Raw genomic sequence first — 22,342 nt, forward strand, 5'->3', positions numbered from 1 at the left:
GTGGGAAAGGCCTCTGGGATGGGATCATCGAGTGTAACCTGTGACCGCACACCACCATGCCAATTAAACCGTGGCACAGAGTGGCACGTCCAGTCTTCTCTAAAACATCTCCCGGGTGATTTCCCCCATCTCCCTGGACACTCCCTTCTGATTTATAATCACTTTTTTTCGTGCAGAAATTCTTCCTAATGTCCGACCTAAACCTCCCTGGTGCAGTTTAAGACTATGTCCTCCTATCATGTCGCTGGTTGTCTGGGAAGTCCCTCTGCCGCTTGCCGAGGGCAAGCTGCCGTGGCAGTGTCCGAGGGTGGTACCCAGCCATGAAAGTGACCGAGCACACGACAAGAGGACAAGGTTGATGCCCTGGCCCAAGCAGGTTCAGCCGCAGCAGGCTGCCTAGGTCCATGTCCCGTTGAATTTTTGATATTTCAGAGGATGGAGACTCCAGAACCTGAGCAACCCAAGTCAACGTTGAACCATACTCGGAGTAAAAAATACAGGGTTCTTATGTTCACCTGGAGTGTCTTGTGTTTTAATCTCTGTCCACTGTGTCCTGTCACAGGGCAACACTGAAGGCAGCCTGGCTTCCATGTCTTCCATCCATCAGGCATCTAAATATAGACTGATAAGATCTCCCTGTTCTTTTACTAGGCTGTAGTTCCAGCTCTGTCAGCCCTTCCTCATAAGAGAGATGCTCCAGTCCCTTCATCATGTTCACAGCCTTTCGTTGCACTTTCTCAGTATGTCCATATCTTCCTTGTGTTGGAGAATTGAGGAAACACTCCAGGTGTGCCTCACCAGTGCTGAGCAAAGGGGAAGGATCACATCCCTTGACCTGCTGGAAATGCTTCCCCTAATCCAGCCCAGGATGCAGCTGGCCTACTTTGCCATGGGGTCCATGATCCACCTGTTGTCCTTTTCTGCTTTCCAGCCAGTGAAACCCCAATGTGCAGTGGTGCACAGCGTTGTTCCTCCCCAAATGCAGGTTTTGGTGTTTTCCCTTGCTGAACTTCATGAGATGTTTCTCAACCCAGATCTTCAGCTGGTCAGAGTGACTATGAAGTGAGTAGCTCAGTGACGAGCTCTGTATGTCTGGTCTCATTGGTATGAGGATTTTTGGGAAGGACTCTGGATTTATCATCGCTGTTTACATTTGTGATACATTGTGTTTTGATTACCTGAAATCTATAATTTAGCACAGAGGCTGGACTGGTATTGTATATTCATACAAGGTGTTGCAGCCTTCAGAATTCACACTGCAAATGTTGGAAAGTCTGTGTTACTGTGATAAGTCTGTGTGTGATGAATATTGCTATATTCTCCTCCTAGATAAAAACATGACATGTGAAGACATCAAGATCTGATTCTAACTCTCAGATGAAGATTTCTTGAAGGTGTCAGGAAACAGAAATATTGAGGGAGTTGAAGCCCTGTCTTTTGTCCCCTTTATTAGTCTACTTGGTGTGTGTGTGTCATTAGCCAGCTTCTGTACAAATTTCCTTTCTTGCCATTAATATTGTATCTGCCTTAAGAGGTATCAGTGACTTCTGTCTATTTCCTGACTTTTGGAGTCTTCTGCCTTTGAATCTGATTTTCTCTCCATATTTGCTGAACACTTAAAGCTGCAAATGAAACAGATTGAACCTCTTAGGTATTCATTACATCTGGAGATGACACTCCATGTTTCTCAGCAGGAACAACCAGAAGTAGAGACTCCTAAAATTTTGAGTGCAACTGACTTTGATCAAAGTTATATGACAAGATAAGGAAGAAGCTTGTAACAGAATCCAAAAATATCAGTGCCTAGTCACTTAAAATAAATCAATTTGAGAGCTTGTATGAATAAATTCTTGGCACTGCTGACTTTAAGAAACAAAATACAAAAAGGAAAATGAGTACAGAGGAAATTATAAATGTGTATTCCTCAGAAATGCATTATTTCATTAAACAGAGAGTTAAATGCTTTTGAAAGTAGTCTGTCACATCTCTACTTACTTTTTTGTTGTTTTGTTTTTGTTTAGCCAAGGTGTTTGTAAAGGAATTACTTAAATATGTAATAGTATCAATCAACATACTCTTAAGTATTGAATGGTGCTTATCAAGAAATCATTAATAAAGGTTTTAAGGAACTCTTGGATAATGTAATGAAGCCAAATTGTGTACTCTCATTTTTTTCATGTTTAAGATAATTCTGATTTAACTATTAAGTAAAAGTGATTTGCCTTTTTATGAGACAGCCTATATCAAAAAAACATGTTGCAGTACTTATACTCAGAATGTAGATATGCAATGAAATCAATGAAATCTCATAGGTGCTACATACTTCAAAATTCACTGCTGTGTGATCTTTAAATTTTGGGGAACGCAGTGTGTCTTGTAGAAATATTACATAAAGGTATCAATTTAAGAGCTTAATTGGCTGAATCCCAGAAGATCTTTCTAAGGCCAGATATAAAATTACCTGAAATGCAAACTAATCTATGGAAAAAGACCTTTCTGTGAAACAAGGTCAAATGTGACTGAGTGGTTAGTATGCACTATAAGAACATCATGCACCAGGGATCATTTAATTACTATAGCCACATTTTTGCTTTGCAGTCTTTAAAGATACATGACAAAGCTCAAGTATAAGTATATTGAGAGTGTGTCACTCAGAATTTTAATATAGAGCCAAATCTACAGATAATAAGCTTTTCCTGACTTACATTTTGAGTAGGAGGCATCTTTGAATGTGATGGATTAACTTGTTTTAGAGTTGGAAAATCTAATTTAATTGCGAATATAATTCTGCTAACTTATCATTGAATTAAGAACTTGAAAACTTAACTACAGACTGTGAAGGAATAGAGATGGTGCTAAATGCTGTGTGGGATTTGGTTTTTTCCTTGGGAAACAGATGGTTTTATGTTTGGATCTATTTCTGTATGGTAGCAGTGAAGTGCAACATTGCTTATGACTTTTAGCAATGGATCTGTATTTGTTTAGTGAGGTGAGACTTTTAAGGTTTGGAATGTGTTTGACGAGGAAATCTCTGTTGCAGGTGCTGCCAAATGCTGTTTTTGTGAAAGGACAGTTTGCAGTAGTGATGTTGACTGATGTCTTTCAGTTGCCATGTGTCTCTGCTCCTGACTTAGTGTGCTGCAAAACATTTAATGAGCGACAGCCTGGTGCCATGCTTATGTATACTTGGTTATTCCTTGCAATGTTTTTATGCAAAATCAGTCTGTCACTCACTTCTTCCATAGCACTGACAATTGCTCTGTAGGACAAATAAATATTCCCCTGTAAGCCTGGTTTGTTACCTTTCCAGAGACAAATAAAACGTGAAATTGAGAAGGTTGGATCCAAACAAATGGAAAATAATCCTTCAAAATTTAAAATTATTTTTAAGAATAGAATTCTAAATTACTGAATTCTTAACAACAAACAGTAATTCTAAATTACTGAATCCTTAACAACAAACACCAAGGAGCTTTAAGCTTTTACTTGAATATCTTTTTTCTTTTAAGAGGAAACATGGAAGAAAAAGAGACCAACCAACACTGGTAGCTCTGTCCTTTTTGGTGTTTTATTTTCAAAATCAACATTTACTGGATAAGATGAAGCTAATGTAGAACTTAGATGATTTCTGTAAAATCTCCTGTATTAAGGAGTGAGTCCTCAGAGGGGTTTTGTTCCCCTCATGGACTAATGAGAAAAACAGACTTGCCAAGGCTTGAGAGGAGCATACTAGGGCTCTCAGGAGTTGAGGCTGGTGAGAAAGTTTTCCCTTTACAATATACACAGGTCTGCAGAAAAAGGGAATTGCCTCCAGTCCATTCACTTTGGCTGTGCCTCCAGAATTTCCAAGGGCTGTTAATGATTTCTGTAGCTCAGGATGTCAGTCAGTGAGTCTCTGTTCTGGATGTCACTTGCTGGAAGACATTCCAGAATTTGCAGCCAGAGTAGAGGAAGTAGCTGGAAAATTTTCCAGTATTGCTGGAATATATGAATGGATTAATCAAATTTTTATTTTACTTTAAGAGTAGTAGTGATTTGACAAGATAATTTGTTTTGGATGTAACTCCACACAAAGCTACTGTCTCAGGCTGAGTGCAGATGTAATCTGACTTTTTGTAGTTTTAAATTGGTCCTGTTAATGCAAGTGGAGATTTCTTTACTCTGCTTTTCACAGTGAGCTTTAACATATAATGTGAGCAATTATCTTATTCTATGATTGTAGTTAGCTGTTGGTGTTGATTTAATCTACTGATTGAAAGCCCACAGTACAAAAAATAAGTAATTACATAATTCTTGTCCATTTCAGGAAAACTGTTAAGAACTTAATACAGCTGCTAGTTAAATCAGTTAAGAGACTGGTTGTCTTCAGTCATGACTGAATGAAGCCCTAAATCATGGAACATACTGATATTATTAATGCTGTCAGAGAGAAAGTTAGGTTTAAGACTAGTAGAACTAAGATTTAAATCTCTTCTTTCTGGCAGGCATCACTGAAATGTCTCATGTTCTGTTAGCTGCTAAAATTGTAAAAATCACAGTCTCTGTTCAAGGGTATGAACACTACAGAAAGGCTAAGTGACTCCTTGAAGTGGTCTTCAGCATTGCATTTGCAAGGAATTATTCTCTGTAAGCAATAAATCTTTTCCAAAAATGTATGTGTAATATTTTAAAAATAAATTAAAAATAAAAGAATAACTTAAAAATAGTCCTACAAAATGTAAGAATTACAATGTAATTTTAAGATACTGGCTTATATTAAACTCTTCATTAAAATTTACACTCCTGATAATTTTAATACAGTTTATTTAAAATGTTACCTAAGCTTTTGTAAGTTCTAAAGGAAACAACACATATTTTCTCCGGTCTATAATTTTATATTTTCTTAGAAGCTCACAATAACTGTGAATGAACAGACATGTAAGCTTCTCAAATAAAAGCACTGCTAAACATCTGGGTGTTAATTTTCCACATATACTTTTCAGCAAGGCAATAAATCTTGATAATTTCACCACCAAGAACCTGACAGCTACAGCAATTATATGTTCAGCAGGAGTGCTTTAGAGAAGATTTGTGAAGGCAGCCATACAACTGAGGAGAATTATGCAATGTTGGATTTTAAGAGCAAAAGCAATTCTTGTGACCTGCCCTCTGTAAAAGGCCAAGTAGCTTTCAAAAGTTTTGAAGTGAGTTTACCAAACTTTTTGAAGACTCTGTTGTCTTGATGGAAAGATTTCATATTATGGAGTGCCTCTTGATGATCTTGGTCAGATCTTTATTGATTAATTATTCTGATTGATAAAAAAGGATGAAATTATATGCCACCTGTATAAACAGAAAATGAAGACTAGAAGAGGCTGGAAATTAACAAATCTATTCTTTTCCAAGCAGTCCTTGGCAGATATTAGGCTACTCACTTCCAAAGAGAGCCTCTGATATTACAGATTTTTTTCATATCCTTATCTGTCCTCAGCATCTTATGTTTGGTTCAAGGAACCAATGCAGTGATTCAGCACTTAATTATAATCAGCATCAAGGAAGAGACACTGTAGTCCATAGTCTCCCTCTTTCCACAAGCAGAGGTCCTTAATATCAAGCAAAATTCCTTCTGCACTATTTCTGTGACTTCCTTCTCTCACAACTTTTTGCAGAGACCATGGTCCCTGCTTCAAAATGCAGAGGAAAGGAGGTTTTATCCCAAATGGATTTCTTTCTGGACTCAGTTCCTAGACCCTGTTCTTTGCTGATAGGTATAGTCTGATTTGCCAACAAGCCTTAAACTCTGAAGGGTCTGTTTTTTCCTCAGGTCTGCTTCTTTCAGTCCTGTTTGTGGAATTTGTCTGCTCATTCACAAGTCTTTTAGTGCAATGCAAATGACACAATAGAAAATAGATATCTTTTAAAAATCAATGTTTAAATTTGTTTATTGAATTAGGAAATATTTTTAAAAAATAAAGATAATTCTTTCCTTAGATATTGTTTATTTATTTAACTATACTGAACCTATCCCACTGTCACATCACCGTGTCACAGAGGAAAAAATGCTTTTTTCATGTCTTGAAGCACAAGATTAATTGAGTATGGGATGTAACATATGTTGGCTTTCAGTAAATTACCCAGGTGCTCTTTATTAGCTTTGACACCAGAATTTGAATCTCCTGAATTGAGAAAATGCATATTTTGACTGCACACAGGCTGAAGAATTCCTTTCCTTAGTCTTTTTCTCCAAGCTACCAATTCAGATGAAATCTTGCTATTGCACAGTTGGTGGAGGAAAAGGTAAAGAACTGATAATTTTAAATCTAGGCCAGTCATTGTGTGATCTTCACCTTTTCTGAAAGAAAATAAAATAAGTACATGGCATCACATCTTTTGAATATTTCCAAAAAGATGTAACTTTGGTTTTGTTCTGGATCTTTGTAATGACTTTAAGATTACTGTTAATTATGTCTATTGATCTGAAATAATTAATAAACAAAAAACCTGCAAAGTTGCATGTGACAGATATTTCTTTCAAATATACACATCCAAAGATCAAGCTGTAGATGATGAAAGAAAGAGATGTGAGAATAGCTTTGGGAGGTGTGACAATTCAGAAGTTAGCTGAAATAGGTGTACAGGAGTTTGGATGCAAAGCGGAAGCAGAGGTGGGAGGCTCATACCAGGCCAGCTGACAGCTAAAGGTTGCATTTGCTTTTATGTATTTAGGGAGATGAAAGTTAGAAGAGAACAGGTAGTGACACAGTGACAGCCTTAAAAGAGTAAACGGAATGGTGTTAGAAATACCTTCCTAACTTTTGTGCCAATACTTTTTTTTCTTCACACATTAGAAGTTAACTGGAAAAGGCCACAAAAGTTTTTACTCTGTTTTTGGCAAGCTTTCATTAATTCCCCCTCAGATTTTCCATGATGAGAGTTCTTGTTCTCAATTTTGAAGACCCTGTATTTTGTCTATGTCCTCTGAGTTTTGCTTCCCTCAATTTCCCTGCTCACTCTACTCAATCCAACTGATGTGTTTTTCATCTTCATCTCTACTTTTTACAGATTTTACCCACCTTTCTGGAGTTCCTTCAAGGGCTAAATTAATTGTGTTACCTCCGTCTTCTTTATGTCCTTCCTCAGAAAATGTTTCCCTGGAAACCCTAACTCTGTTCCCTCAGAAAAGGTAATCCATGCCATTTTTCTCTATATTTACTCTTCCTCTTTTTGTATTAAAAAGATCTTTATTTAACTAGGCTTAGGTCTGTGGAGAAAAAAAATAAAAGCTCCAATATTTTGAATTACTTGAGTATGTATGACTGTAACATCCCTATTCTAACAGAGGAACTCTATTTTGCACCTGAAATGATGAATTAGAACTTAAAAAAGACAGACCAGAGAGGTATACAAATACTAAGGAAAACAGATAATTGCAAGATCAACCATTTGGTTCTGTATATGCTAACCTGGCATGTTATGGGAATTTTTAAAGTTAGATTCTTCACTCTTTCTCCTTGCAAGTAAGCAGAATGCAGCAACCTATAATTTCAGATTTCACCACACTGTAGTGTGTCCCAGAACAGAGGGTCATAACAGGGCCCCAGTCACAGAATCATAGAATGGCCCAGGTTTGAAGGGACCTTAGAGATTGTGTAGTCCAACTCCCCTGCCATGGGTAGGGACACCTTTCATTAGGCCAGCTAGCTCAGGGCTCCATCCAACCTGGCCTTGAGCACTTCTAGAGATGGAATATTCTCAACTTTTCTGTTCCAGTGTCTCACCATCCTCACAGTAAAAAATGTCCTTGGAATATCCAATCCAAATCCAAACCTCATCTCAGTTTAAAGCCATTATCACTTGTCCTTATCTTTACAGACTCTTGTAAAAAGTTACTCTCCAGCTTTCCAACAGGCCCCCTTAAGATACTGGAATGCTGCTGTAAGGTCTTCCTGGAGCCTTGTCTTTTCCAGGCTGAGCAGTACCAATTTTCTCAGCCTGTTTTCTATAGGAGAGGTGTTCTGTCCCTCTGATTATCCCTATGGCTCTCCTCTGGACTTTCTCCAACAGATCAGTGTCCTTCCTATGCCAGGGATAGCAGAGCTGGATGTGTAATCCAGGATGGAGAATGGCACATAAGTTTGTCCTTTTTTTGGGTTATAGTTGTCTCTCAAGAAACTCAGCACAGAAGAAGGTAATTTTACTTTTAAATATTAGGATGCTACTGCATTAAATAACTCTCCTGTGGATGTATTACTGAGATATGGTAATTGCTACATTTTTAGGGAAAGCCAAATATTGAGATATTTTGCAGCTCCTATTTGATGGTATTGTCCTTGAAAATGATCACTGAAGTGTGTTAAAAAGCAGTAGCACTTACTGAAAAGTAAATACAAATGTTGTCTTGCAAAATTGTGCTGTGGGATTGCAATAAGTAGGAACAGTTGATGTCAATGCATGCTACAAAAATGGAGTTTGTGGGTCATAAAATATGATCGCTCATTATAAACCATTATTTTTCCTTGTGCCTTACTCATTTTGGTGTTCTGTCATTTAGTGCTGTTTAAATCAGCAACTTCAGTAAATTATTTTTGTGCAAATGATGTATACCATGAATCTAGTTTCACCATTTATAAGACACCTATTTTTTTTTTAATAGAAGGAAAACTAAAATCCTTTCTTCATTTATTTTGTAATCCCTAGCAGTACTGGGAACCGTGGAGTCAATCAGTGCAAATGAGTTAAGCCATATATCTGAAAAACAATGGGCTACTGAAGAAAATGTTTTGAAGGAGAGAGTTTTCTATTAACCTTTCTAACACCATCCTGAAAGGTCCTAGGGATTCTCAGTTCTCATCAACTTCAAAGACAATTCAGTATTCAATATTTTCTTGCAGAACTGGGGGTGCAGAGATGAGGGCCAGATGATAATGTGCTGAATAGATCACAAACACTTGTAAAAGGCAATGCTTTACGTAAGAAAGAATTTTTTGCCAGTTTTTAGTATGCCATGGATTGTGCAGTGACAAAAAATGGCATAAGATGGCAGTAAGAGATTGCAAAATACAGTGGTTTGGTGTGACATATTCCAGTGGCTCAACCTACTGTCTTGCAATAAGGATGATTGTATAACAGGTGATAAATGGAGATTTCTGGCTCCTTCAGGACATCGTTTTCTAACTTTCTTTTTGCATTTTTCTTCTCCTCTGAGGAAGATCTCCAGTTATTTGGCATTTATACTCTTTTATCTGAGTGTGGGAAAATGGAATAGTTTTTTACACTGCATTGCCATCTGTGTGGAAGTGCTTGAAATTCACTGCTCATACTTTTTAAATCTGTGCTGTATGAAAATCACTCCAAATTTAGCATTATATTAAATATGGTATCATGTGCTGATGGAAACAAAGTAGGGTGAAACAACCACGTCAGTAATGCACATGCAGCTTTGCAGCCTTGCTAGTGAAGCAATGTGGACAAGGGGCTGTTCAATTTATCCACTGCTAAACTCCAGCAAGGAGGACAGGCTGCTGTGGGCTCAGACTGGTGTTGGCAGCTGTAGTCAAACCCCAGGAGGGTGGAGCTGGTGAGCCCCGTGGGAAGTTTTTTGGGTGCTCTCATGACACCAAGGCTCTAGGGTCTTCTCATAACTTTCCAGTCCAGGGCTATGACCTGGTGACACAAAATTGCCTTCTCTTGGCTAGAGAAACGACTTTCAAATACCTAAATAATTACTGCCTGTGATACCAGTACGAAAACCAGAGAGCTTTATTTCTGGAGACTGATTCCTGTAAGATTTGTCCAATTTAAGAACTGCTAAGATAGAAAATGTATGGATTATTTGCAAAATATGGGTGTGTAATTTCTCAATGCTAATGATTTCATTAGGTCTGCTTTTAAATTTTCAGTAACAGCTTTACATTAGTATATAAAGCTATGTTCTGCAACAACAGTGTATATTTAAAGTTTCTCTCAAATAAATATTCATGTTTTCTGAATCCTTTCCAGTAGTAATGATGATAGCATTTTTAGATAGTGGTTTTTGTCCTTAGATATAAAAGAGACTTATACACGTAGGTACGTCTGATTGGAAAGAGCTTTATGTGATAAAACAAAGTAAAATTAACATCAAGCAACAATGAGAAATAAATGTCTTCTACAGTGACTGGCAAAGTATTGCCTAAGCTCTGATTTAGTGGGGAAGGGTAGATGTGGAAGAGAGCTTGATGTTTGTCTAAGTTCATTATGACTTTCCCTCAACGAAATTATTCTTTTCCAGCATCTGTTTTAATGTAGTTGCTGGGAAGTTATGTGGTTATACATGATTTTTATCCAATAGCTAAGCCAGAGGTCAAAGCACAAAACTGACATTTAGAAAGATGATGTGGATTTGTTGTGTCCCTGAAAGGCTTGGTCTTCAAGCCAGGAGATGGATTACAGGTATGAATATTTTCATCTTTCACTCTAGTTCACATGTACCTGATTGCTTCCAAGGAAGATTTTAACATTTTAGGAGATAAAAAGCAAAACTCAATTGATTTTCTTCAGCATTCTGTTTTAATAATGATGCTCCTGGGAAGGTCAAGCGGACATTCCATCATCTATCTTTCCAGGACAGCATTTGATCGCATGTGGCATAGTCCTCTGCACTGTAGGACTAAGTGCACCATTTAAAACCCATGTGTTCATTAAAAGAAAACTAGTAGGAAAAATGAAGTACAACTTGATGTTTAAATCATCCATTTACTCCAAATCTGTGAGAAAGACAGAGTAGCTTTAGAAGTAATATAATCCTTTCTTTCCTTTTGTTAATATTTTTGTTCGGCATTAAAATCCTCCTTCATTAAAATACTAAATTCATAATAATGAAATTATAGTAATAGTATCTTTTACTGCATCTTTACCCCATTAATTCTAGTGAGAAAGTGATAAAGATCCCTTAGTTTTGATTCAATTGTATAAGGAAGATCAAAGTTTGGGTTACTGAAGTTCATGTTTTTGTGCTTAACTCACATGCATTCATAGGAGCCATTTGCCTTGGTAAACATACTTGAACTAAAAGTGTGAATTGTTTTCCTTCAATTTGCTTAAAAATTATGTTAAACTCTGAATTGGTTTTCTTCACAAAATTGCTGTTATTGCTATTATGGTAGATTTTTGAAAATTCAAGTGCAATGCTGCTTTTTATTCTTAATCTTACCCTTTTGAATCCACAGAATTGGAAGCTCTCAGGTAGACTTCCATGGCTTTTTTAGAATTTAATTGTTTACCTGTTGTTGGCCAGTTACCAAGATGTTTCCATGTTTCAGGTTAGTATTCTGATAAAAACTGTCTTCCAGTGAGAATATATGGAAATATAAAAGTTATCTCTAAACCATCTTTTTATCATATGTGAAGAGAAAATGGATGCTCTCAAGTCAAGATCTTGGGTTTTTTTTTTCCATTTTTTTCATAATCAGGACAGTGCCATGATTGACAACTTCTGCTACTAATCATATGTTTTCAATATCATTTTAGCTTCTGGCTTCTCTTCCCTATAATTTTGAATACTACAAGGTGTTTTGAAGCCCAACACAAACTATTTCTGATTTCAGTAAGAAATACTTGGCATTGCTCTTACCATGGAAAATTTGAGTTTTCATACACTCTCACTGCATGCAGCCTCATGATGATTGCTTTCTTGTGTGCTGCTGTATGATATTGGAAATGGTTGATTGTGTTGAACTGGTCCTCTTGTCAGGGAAGGGCAAAAATCACTAAATTAGTCATGTGATTTCACCTCAATGAACATGTTTTAACAACAACATTTTTATGTATTACCCAAATCTATTAACTTCTGATGAATTCCAGAAAAGAATTAATTCTAGAATTGAGGTTGAAAGTCTATTTTTCATCAGACTATTGCAGAAAAACTCTTGTAATACAGGTTTCTGAGAGTCTTGCACATTTCTTTGGCCTCTCTACTGGCCAGAAGTGAATGACAACCATATAGAAGAATTTCGATGCAGTTTATCAGGTTATGCATGACAGCACAAGATATGAAGTCAAAAACTGCTAGACCTTCTGGACTGAAATGAGATAAGCAATACATTGGCCCTGTCTTAGAGATTCAAGGGAGAACTTTTACAATGACTGGACTAAACCATTTTGCTGTTCTGTCATAATCTTGATGAGTGCCTTTGCCCTCATATTGATTTTCCCTTAAGTTCTGATCCAAAGATTGTTCACAGAAGAGAGGATCTTCCAGTGGGCTCTGGCTCATGTCACTGAGTGAGGTTAGGTCAGGCATCACAAAACTTGGCAAAAAAGGGAACCAGGTCACAAAGACCACAAATGCAAAGAGAATCCACGAGTGACATTTCAGAGTGGAGTGAAAAATGACACTAAGTCAGATCAGAATTCATCTTGACAAAGTCAGACATCGAAAAGTTACCTGTCATATTTTCTTCATAGCCATAGGATAAGAAAGAAAGGAGCTAGTGATTCATCAGAACCTGTCTAAGATATCTTGGTTGAGACGAGCTGCCTTCTACAGTGTCTCTTTCTCTCCTTCAACTGTAAAGGAGCCCAGGGGACTAGCTGACATTTAGGGAGCTGACTTTTAGGTGATAAAGTTAGAAAATTCCTGTCAAAGGAATCTGTGGAAGTATTTCTCTTTTGCTCTCTGTCCTTTACTTCCTACACATTCGGGTAGGTCTCCTGGCTTGAAAAGGAACCCTCCTGAACCTTTGGTAGGTCTGGAGACTATGCTTTCCTCTAGAAAAATCTCAGCTAGGAAACAGACATCACATCCTTTGACCTGGAGTAAATTTTTCTTTCTCTGAAAATCAGGATTTTTCCAGTTCAAGACTGATAATTGCAATTAAATAAACTTCTTAGATTACTTAAAGTGAGAATAGAGCTCAAGATTCAATTGCACCTCTGTTTTCTTGCTAAATAGTATAAATATCCCCTATTATTCCTTCCATCCATTCTAACAATATATTAGCATGAATTTAAATAAGATTTTCCTAAGTCCCAGATGCTGCTCTAAGAACTGCACTAGAGGTAACACATTCTTGTTAGAATCAAGGACTCAGTAAGTTGACTTTGTATTTAATGTGTGTCTACAAGTCTGGCCCAACATTTATTCAGGAGAATACATGCAAAAATAATTTTGTTTCTTTCCTTGTATTGTTGTATAAAACAGAGTATATCTGTGTCTTTCATGGAGAAGAAAAGCACTTCAAAACACAATGTACCTTCTGTTTAATTCTATAGAGGACGAGAGGAGGAAAACTGATACCCAGTTTCTTTGGACCATTTGTTTACTGGGTTGGGCTGAGTTCACTTCTTTCACATTTTCGAAGGATATGTTTTAGAAGTAGCTTGGTTCTTAAAGGTATTTAAGGGTTCAAAAAATATGAGTTGCCCTACAGTGGGGCTTTTTACCTCATACTGGCTTTTTAAGGACCAAAATCTTTGGTAATTGATATTCAATAACATTTAAGCTTCTAAATTTAATAAAAAAATGTATTTAAGCTATTAAGGGAGTTAAATTTTATATGATTTGGAAAATTTAGATTTTTATATTGAATCACTTTATGATTTTGTACTCAGTTTTGAGTTATTTGATTAGAAATGCTATTTTTTTAAGTAGACCATAATTCTTTATTCAAGTGTTAAGTTTTGGTTCATTGCAAACAAATATCTTCAGGAAATTATTAGTGCAAATGGAGGCATCTCTTATAAGACACTCATGAGCTGTTTTGGAAATTATCATCACTTGAGATACAGACTTTGGTTTCTTTACTTTATTCCCCATTTCTTTTTAATCGCTGAGGGAGAGAGAACAAACTGTTTGTTACAACAAGGCAAGAAAAGAGAAGAAATAGCTTCAAATAAAATGGATCTGCTCATGAACTGTGAAAATTGTGGTGGGACCATAGGTAGTTTGAATTTGACAATTGCTAAAATATATATGGATCCAGATTCTCCAGAATCCGATATCTAATTTAACGTCACTGTTTTTGTAGCAAGTGGGGTTGGATCCTACCTATTCTATCTTTTAGGAAAATATCAGCTCTGGAACAAATAGAAATATTACTCTTTTTTTTTAGTTATATGTTCATTGTTTGATTCTGAATCTATGAATACATCAAAAAATAGGGTAAAACATTTAGTATGATTGTGAAGACACGCTTCTTCCTGAAGTTAATATGAGTTGTCTTCAAAATGTGAAAGCAAAATATATAAAATTGTAAAACAGTCTGCTTTGTATTTTAAAAATATTTTAGAATATTGTTAGAATTAATTAAAATGCTTGTAAGTAAAAACATTTGCCAAACATAATATTAAGTTTGTTTATTCTCAGTGCAATTCTTTTTTGGGTTAGTCAGAATATTAAGCACTTCTGGGAATGCTTCAGTGTTAAAATATATGAAGGTAAATTTTTCCTTATCTGTTTCATTGTCCTAAGAAATGCCTAGATCGGAAATATTTTGATTGGTGCTCATAAAAAGAGTCTTTTAATATCCTTTCTGAATCCCTGCATTAATTCCTCCAAAGCTTCAGGATTAGCTTGACTAATAAACTCAGTTCTGAATAAACTTAACATTGTTCTTCATTGCTTATAAACCTATCTGTCGACAACAATGAATCAGCCAAAAGCAAGAAAGCCAGAGGAAAATTAAAATCCTTTCTCATATTTTATCAAGAAGTAACAATATTTTGCTTTTTCTCTGAAGTTGGTTTTGAGGCTAAGTCTTAAAAAAGTGCTAACAATTCTCCCTGGCGAGCACACACTTCCCTGTAATCCACACAGTTTCTGAAACTGAGAAATACCGAGCAAAGAAGAGCATAATTAACAAATTACGTACACGTTTTCCCCCTTGGGTTTGAACTGGAAGCTAGAAATAGCTTTATGTAAAACAGTAATAGCCATTCCTGTGATGATTTGTCACACTTTACCTCTGGAAAAGCTGCAGCATGTAATCCATGCTGTGTTCAGTGAGAAAACTTTGAATTTGCAGACTGTGGTTGTATCTCTCTTGATGGATTTGGACCACAAATACAAACATTTGATTCAAACATAAGCCTGGTACATATCTCCTGCACAGAGAAAAATGTAGTTGAATAGTTTGTTGATAATGTGAACACACAAAGTAAATCTGATTCCAGATGGCTTTGTAAACTCCAGTAACTCAGTGAACATTGGATAAATTTTTCTGTTCATTAGTCTCAGTAGATGAACTAAGCTATTAAACAGGAATACAAAAAAAAAAAAAAAAAACAAACCCTATTATACAAATAATTTTAATCTGTTCAGAATTTTAGGATCTCATGCTGAGCCCTTATTTTATTGCAAGTGCAATGTTCTGGTGAGGGGGATAGAAGACTGACTCTGCTAGTCTGGTTTTGGATTTCATACTGATACACACAGCCCTGGTTCACAAGAGATAACAACTGGGAGTAAAAGTCACAAAACAAGGTATCTGAATATTAAAGTCATAAACTCCATGAACCACAGCTTTTTTTGATGATTACAAAAGCTGGGAGTGAGTATGGTGGATAATTTTCATGAGCAAACATTTTCACCCAAATATTGAATGGAGCTTCATGTACTTTTGTGTCCTTAGTCAAATGCTTGACATAATTCCAGCAGTAGCTTCTGAGCTGGAAGGTTTTGGCATAAATGACTGCTACACTTCCTGAAGGTGAAAAGAGCTGTGTTCCCTTCTACATTCCCTTCTAGAAGCACATTCAGACCTTTGAAATGCAATTTTCATCTTTTGAATGCATAATAGGAAAAGTGTCCCTTTGTCTTTGGTGATGTATATTTTACCTTTAGACTGTAGGTTGGGGAGTGCTCCTCTGTGGGCCTTTCTTGATGCCGATGTAGCTGCTGAATTTCAGCCATTCCTTTCCTGTGCCCTGGGTTAGTAAAAGTGATGTTATATCAAGCTTGCAGGAGCAAGAGAAAGTTCAAGCAAGGAGAGCTTGGTAAGGGACAGTCATTTACATCAAGCTGCCTGATTCTGTCCTTGCTCATCCAGGGCATACCTCCAGGAAGATCTCACCCAGTGTGTACATTTTTAAAGGATCTCTTCTTTTCTGCTATTGGGTAGGACAGTTTGTGGTGGGCTGCCAGCTTGGTCTGGGATGTCATTGTTTTCCCTTTCCTAATGACTGTACTTCCCACAACATTTAGGGTCTGTGCACAGGACACAAAGCCGTCTTATGCCAGATAGCTCAGGTGAAGGGCTGCAGTTTCCTGGGCAGAATAGCTGGGATGATGTGGGAGCCATTCTCTGAGGGGCAGAATATCTAAGCTATGATAATGCTAAAATGATCTCACTGTTCCCAGTGACCAAGCTAGGCTGATAATTTGGGTAATATACCCATCTTAATTTGTATGCTTATTCTTTTGCTTTTTCAAAGTGGCTGAAGGAAATTCCTGTTTAAAAATCCAAGCATCAGTAAGTTGTCCACACAATAATGCATTTAAATAAATGTTCTGTCTTAAGTATGAAAGTCAATCAACTGAAAGCATGGTTGCTATGGCTTCTTTCATGGATTTTGCACTTACTGTCTGTAAAACACAGTACCTATCCGTGATTTCCACACAAGGTGTCTCCAGACTCCCAGGGAAGTGATATTCAGCAGTTCATGAACAGGCTGGACACCCAAATCCTGTATCATGTTTTACAATGGACCCACTGTTAAGTACCTGTTCTGGAAATATAATTTTTAAGCTCATATTATGTGCTTAATTTAGTTCTGAATTTAATGGGGACTCTTGGGTTTGTAGGATTGGTATTAGCAATAGCCAGCCCACAGGGATACATTGAAACAGCCTGTTGAAATTGAAATGTCTCACTACCTCCCCACCCTCTTGATTCTGGGGTAGGAGTGAGGTTTGCATCCTAGAACTATTTCATGAGCTCAGGTGATGAGCTGTTGGATAAGAAACATAGATGCTTATTGGGGAGGAGTAGAGGTGCTTTTCCTTTTTGTCAAAATTTAGCTCTCAGCCAGGCAAAATGGAAAGCACCCTTCTGCTGGGCCAGTAACCACTCTGAGCAAATGCTCTCTGCAGTTGTTCCATTGCAGACAGACCACTGGATATCCAGGAGTGTAAGCTTCCAGGGACACAGGGGGAAAAGGGATCTGACACAGTTGGGTAATGGTAAGAACCCCACTTTGGCAGAAAGGTGTAATTTCTATCACTGCTCATGCATTTTATCTGTGTTCTAGTTATATGTGTGTAAAAATTGTTGGAATAGAAATTATTACTTAGGACTCTTGGACTCTTGACTCTGTTCTGGTTTAACCCCAGCATCAACCACACAAGTGCTCTCTCACTCCTCCATGCAGTCTTGGTGTGGTGGGGAGGAGAATCAGAAAAACAGGTAAAACCCATGGGTTGAGATAAGAACAGTTTCAGACTTCAAATGCAGTAAAATATAAAATTACTCCTAATAATAAACATGATAATAATAACAATAATAAGAACAAAATTTTATTGAAAAAAAGAAAGAAATATAAATAAAACCCAAGGGAAATAAGTTATTCCAAACACAATTGCTCTCCACCCACTGACTGCTGCCCACCCCATTCCCAAGCAGTGACCTCCCCCTCCTGGCCAGTTCTCCCCAGTTTAGATACTGGGCATGGCATTCTATACTATGGAATATCTCTGTGGACAGTTCAGGTCAGCTGTCCTGGCCTTGCTGCCTCCTGGCTTCTTGTGCCACTCCTCACTGACAGAGCATGGGAAACTGAAAAGAAAAAATCATAGAATGGTTTGGGATGAAAGGGACCTTAAGGATTATCTTGTTCCAATTCCCCTGCCATGGGCAAGGGGCACCTTCCACTAGATCAAGTTGCTCAAAGCTTCATTCAATCTGGCCTTGATAATTTTTTTTAACCTGAGAGTTTTTTACTGCAGAAGACTTAAAGATGAAACAGAAATGAACTGAAATGGAAACATTTTGTTTAATTACTCAACCACAAAAATGTGCAGTTGAGCAATCAGAGAAAATAGAGTATTTCAAAATAAACTTAGAAAGTCCTAAAACATTTAAAAGTTCTACTAGTGGTGGCTTAAGAAGATTTTTTCCCATTGCAATCTTTTTTGTTTCAAATTGTTTCAATTCTTCAGCTGCTCTTTGGTGTAAATAACCTTTTTCATGTATTCTGGTTTGTGAGTGCAGAAGCTGCTGATGTGATGTTATGTCCAGAGACACTGGCAGTCTATCCAAATAAAATACTGCTGGACTGTGAGGCAGAAATTGCTCCTGCTACATTAAATGTTCCAAAGATTGTAAGCACAATGGTGCTTGAAGAGTTCACAGCAGAATAATTACTAGGCAAGGATGTAGCTTCAAAAGGAGGAGGATTACAAGCAGCAGAAATGCTCTCAAAACCATCCGAGTTTCCAGGTGATGATGCACTGCCAAGACTGGAAATCACTGTAAAGAAGAAACTGGTAGCACTGTTACTGCTGCTGTCCACAGGAAAGCTTGGCAGCCCAAAGCTTGATGTTTACAGTCCTCCAGATCCAGAGGAAGACAAGGGTTGAGTGATTGTGTTCTTTAATTCAGATGGCACAGCTGCTTTTGTCAGTGCATTTAAAGCTTTCAACGGAGGCAGCTGATTTTTCCATTGTCCGTTCTGCTGGACAGAATTTCTATAGAGTTCTGAGTGTTTGCTCTGCAGTCATAACGCTCCAGATGGAACTGTTCTGGCAAGAAATCTGAGGAGCCTGAGACATTCAGCTTTTCTTTCATTGGTAAGATGAAACTATCCATTGTCCTGAAGATTCCCAAATTTCCATGTCTTTCACTACATAGTCAAGAAACCGCTTCAACTTTATAGCCATCAGTAATATTTTGACTGTTTGTAAATGCAGAAAATGTGTTCTGCAAAATGTCCTTGACCTAGGGTAAGAACTACTTAGCAACAACCAAAACATCTGTGTGTTATCAATATTATTCTCATATACTAAATCCCAAAACACAGCACTGAATAAGCTACCAAGAAAAGGAACCCTATCACAGCCAAAATCAGGACACTCTCAGAAGAGAGTTACTTTACCCAAGTTCCCTGGGATTTATGTCACAGTGTCATCATTCCAGACCTAAAAATAGTAACTGAAGAGCAATGATTCAATTGGGGATAAGACTCAACTCTTTTAATGTAAAGTGCTTTGGAGTTAATTGTTGAGTTGGAAAGTGATCTAGGCTCTTAATTGTTGAACAGAGAGACAAATAACTCAGCCCATCCTGAAATGGGAGATGCTGATGAATCACTGAGCAGAAGGATACCTATATCTATACCTAAAAATGCTCCTTTGAGTATGGAGGAAACAGGGAAGACTTGCTTGCCAAAATTGTTGAGCTTGAGGACAGATGAAGTGATGGGAGACAAATTCCATCCTAGGTTTGCTGTAAATCAGGGTTTGGATTCCCTGTGAATCACACCAAGAGTGCCCTAATGGGATTGATTTTAAAGAGCAGATGGGATGTCAGAGGAGGAGTCCAGTTCTGTGAGCATAAAACTGTCCAGTCTTCCTCCTGCATATGTGAAGATTAAATGATTGCCCATGTATGGAGGAGTTGCACACCACAATAGGCTGAAAAACATGGGAAGCAATTCTGGTGTGTACAAGGAAGCTGCCACTGAAAGCCAAGGCAGCTTTCAGAGGTCTGGAGAGCCTTTTGATATTAACCCTTCATGTAAATTCAGTCTATATATTTGAGGTGAAGAAAGCCATTATGGTTATGTTTTATTCATATTTATCTTCTGTAGAAAGGTAGCAGTTTTAGGAAATGAGACATGCTGTACCCCCAGGGGAAAATCCTCCTGTAGATATGTCCTGTACAGGCAAGGAGAGAGCAAGTCATCTGGTGGGCACACTGCATATGTGCCTTGATTGGTGGAAAATTCCAAGTTTAATTGGGTTTTCCTCCTGCTGTTTTTTTAGTAGTACTGAACCTGTCACTATGCAGGGAACGTTGTAGATTAAAAATGTCCAAAAAAAAATTAGTTAAGTGGCATCCTAGTGTATTGTTTAGTGCTTAGGGCATAAATGGCAAATCTCAAAAGACTTTGACAACAATAGAAATAATGTGTAAAAAACAAAGCAAAAATTACCATACCATATAACTTAGTTATATGCAAACCAGGCAGCATTAAATGTCAGTATCCTAACATTTTTTAAGAAAGAAAACACAGAGCTAACAAACAATGTTAAACTCCCTGGTCCCAGTGGTGACAGAAATCCTTTTAGTTCCCATGTGGCACCATCAGTGATGCAGGTTTTTGTACATCCTACTTGCAGTGTGTCAGTGCCAACCTCAGGGGTTCTCCAGGAGACACAACACAGTGAAGTGTGCATTGGTCTGGGTCCACCAGCAGATTTGGGTGCTGTAAAACTGTGTGTCTCTATGTATAGTCCAGCTTTAAGGTTCCTACTGCCCTACAGGAATTGACATCCTTACAATGCCTGTCCTTTCTGCCCCCTCAAGGACTCATGTTTCATAAGGAATTCACAGTCAGCACTTGGAGGGGAAAGTTGTTCTCAAATCACTTTGAGGGGCTATGGGGAATAGGCTTCCATCTCACATCCTGTCACAATGCCCTGGTACAAGCAGGGATCCTGGTGGTTCATTTACTGAGCTCAGAGGCAAAAACAACACAGAAGGAGATTTCAGTATTAATCAAAACATAATGTGCCTTTTATTGAGTGCCCACAGCAAAGGCGATAGAAGGATTAGAAAGGAGATAAAGGATAGAGAAAGAGAGAAAGAGGGGGGAGGAATATAGCTACCAACAGAGAGACGAAATCCTTGTCCAGCCAATAGATCTGTCTTGTCACACTGGGAGAATCTCAAAGTCCTTGGTTAACTCAGGAGTCTTCCATGGTCCTCCACTGGGAGCGGAACAGGTACAGGACAGTGGAGAATAAGTCTGATGAGAACAAGTACAGATAGTCTAGTTGTGAAACAGGACAAACCAGTCTCAGCTGTGAGCAGGAGCCCTTGTTTCAGGACTGGTTTCTATGAGAAACCAGTGTTGGTCCAGCAAACACATCTGCAGGTAACACTTGGCAGACATCCTGCTTCAGTCAGCCCAGCATCCCTGTGTTTGAATTTTAAGGGTCTCAGTCCTTGGGGGGAAGGGAGGGCTTCAATCTCCGTCCTTGACAGTGGTGATGGGGCAGATGAGGGATTTTCTGTGGGGCATCACCAAAGCTACCTCAGAAAATTAGTCTTTAAAGCTGGTGGTGTCTGACCAAGAATTGAGGAAATTCATGGGCTGTTGTGATGAGCAGGGATCGTGAAGCAGGTGTAAGACTGTGGTGACACAGCAAGCACACCTGCAAACAATCACTTGGCAAGTATCCACCTCAACCAGGCCAGAGCTCCAGCCAGGGTCCTCAGGGTCTTAGACTCATTCTTTATGATTGTTGTGAGGCAAATGAAGGAAACTTCGGACAGCCTCTTACACATCCTCATCCTTGTCTAGACTCAAAGTCATCCTACTGTGCCTCCCAAAAGGTTCTTCCTTCCAGACACACTGAAGTAAGTGGATTGTCCCAGAAATTTTCTTTAGAAGAGGAACCGTAGTCATTTATAAGACAAAACCAGAGGAAGTATCAATGACTTCCTTACAGGAAATCTATATAATGTAATTCTGAGTGGGCAGAATACTCTGAATGGGATACAATTCCATTCCCTTCTCCGCCTGAAAGAATTCCAATTGCCTTCCACCACCTAGGAGAATGTCCCAGCCAGCAAGGTATACATGGCAGATGTTAAAGGAAAGAGAAGGGAGAAGAATGGAAGGAAAAGGGCTGCTAGTCACATTTTTTTAAGCGTTACCTAAAATTTAATGGGAGTGACTTAATTTTTAAAATATTTCTGCAGGGTAAGGGTCCAGTCAGGAGTCACACTTTTGCATGAAAGGCAAAGTTCTTTCCCACTGTAGTTTCATGAAGACTTCAGAAAACTTGTGAAACATATTCACTTCCTCACAGTTAAAAGATTGTAAGACAAACAGCTTCTTTTACAGTCATTCCATTTTTCTGGCATACCTTACTTGGAGATACATGCTGCATAGGTCTCTTCCATGTCCTTTCTTCCTGTTTTTTCAGTGTCTCTGCTAAAGCTTTTAGCTGTTCTTCCATTCACAGTACTGGTTTTGATGTCTGTTTATTCCTGGTACCATGCAGTGTCACATAATCAGATGCAATAGCCTCACTGAACAAATCCTTCCTTCCAAGCAGAAAATATTTCATGCTGTTGGACCTAGATAAAAGTATATTCTTTTTTGCAGGACCCATATTTCCAGTGTCATTTTTGGGCAGCTAATCCCATAAGGCGAGTTT

At 38.0% G+C, this 22,342-nt stretch overlaps 1 pseudogene; it reads right to left on the reverse strand.

Moving 5' to 3' along the window:
• Window positions 1–223: 223 nt before the first annotated feature.
• On the reverse strand, window positions 224–22,141 carry LOC127059348 (nucleoporin NUP42-like; annotated as a pseudogene).
• Between the last annotated feature and the right edge of the window lie 201 nt (window positions 22,142–22,342).

This window comes from Serinus canaria, chromosome 3, assembly GCF_022539315.1.
Source record: "Serinus canaria isolate serCan28SL12 chromosome 3, serCan2020, whole genome shotgun sequence".
In the NCBI taxonomy this organism is placed as follows: Eukaryota; Metazoa; Chordata; class Aves; order Passeriformes; family Fringillidae; genus Serinus; species Serinus canaria.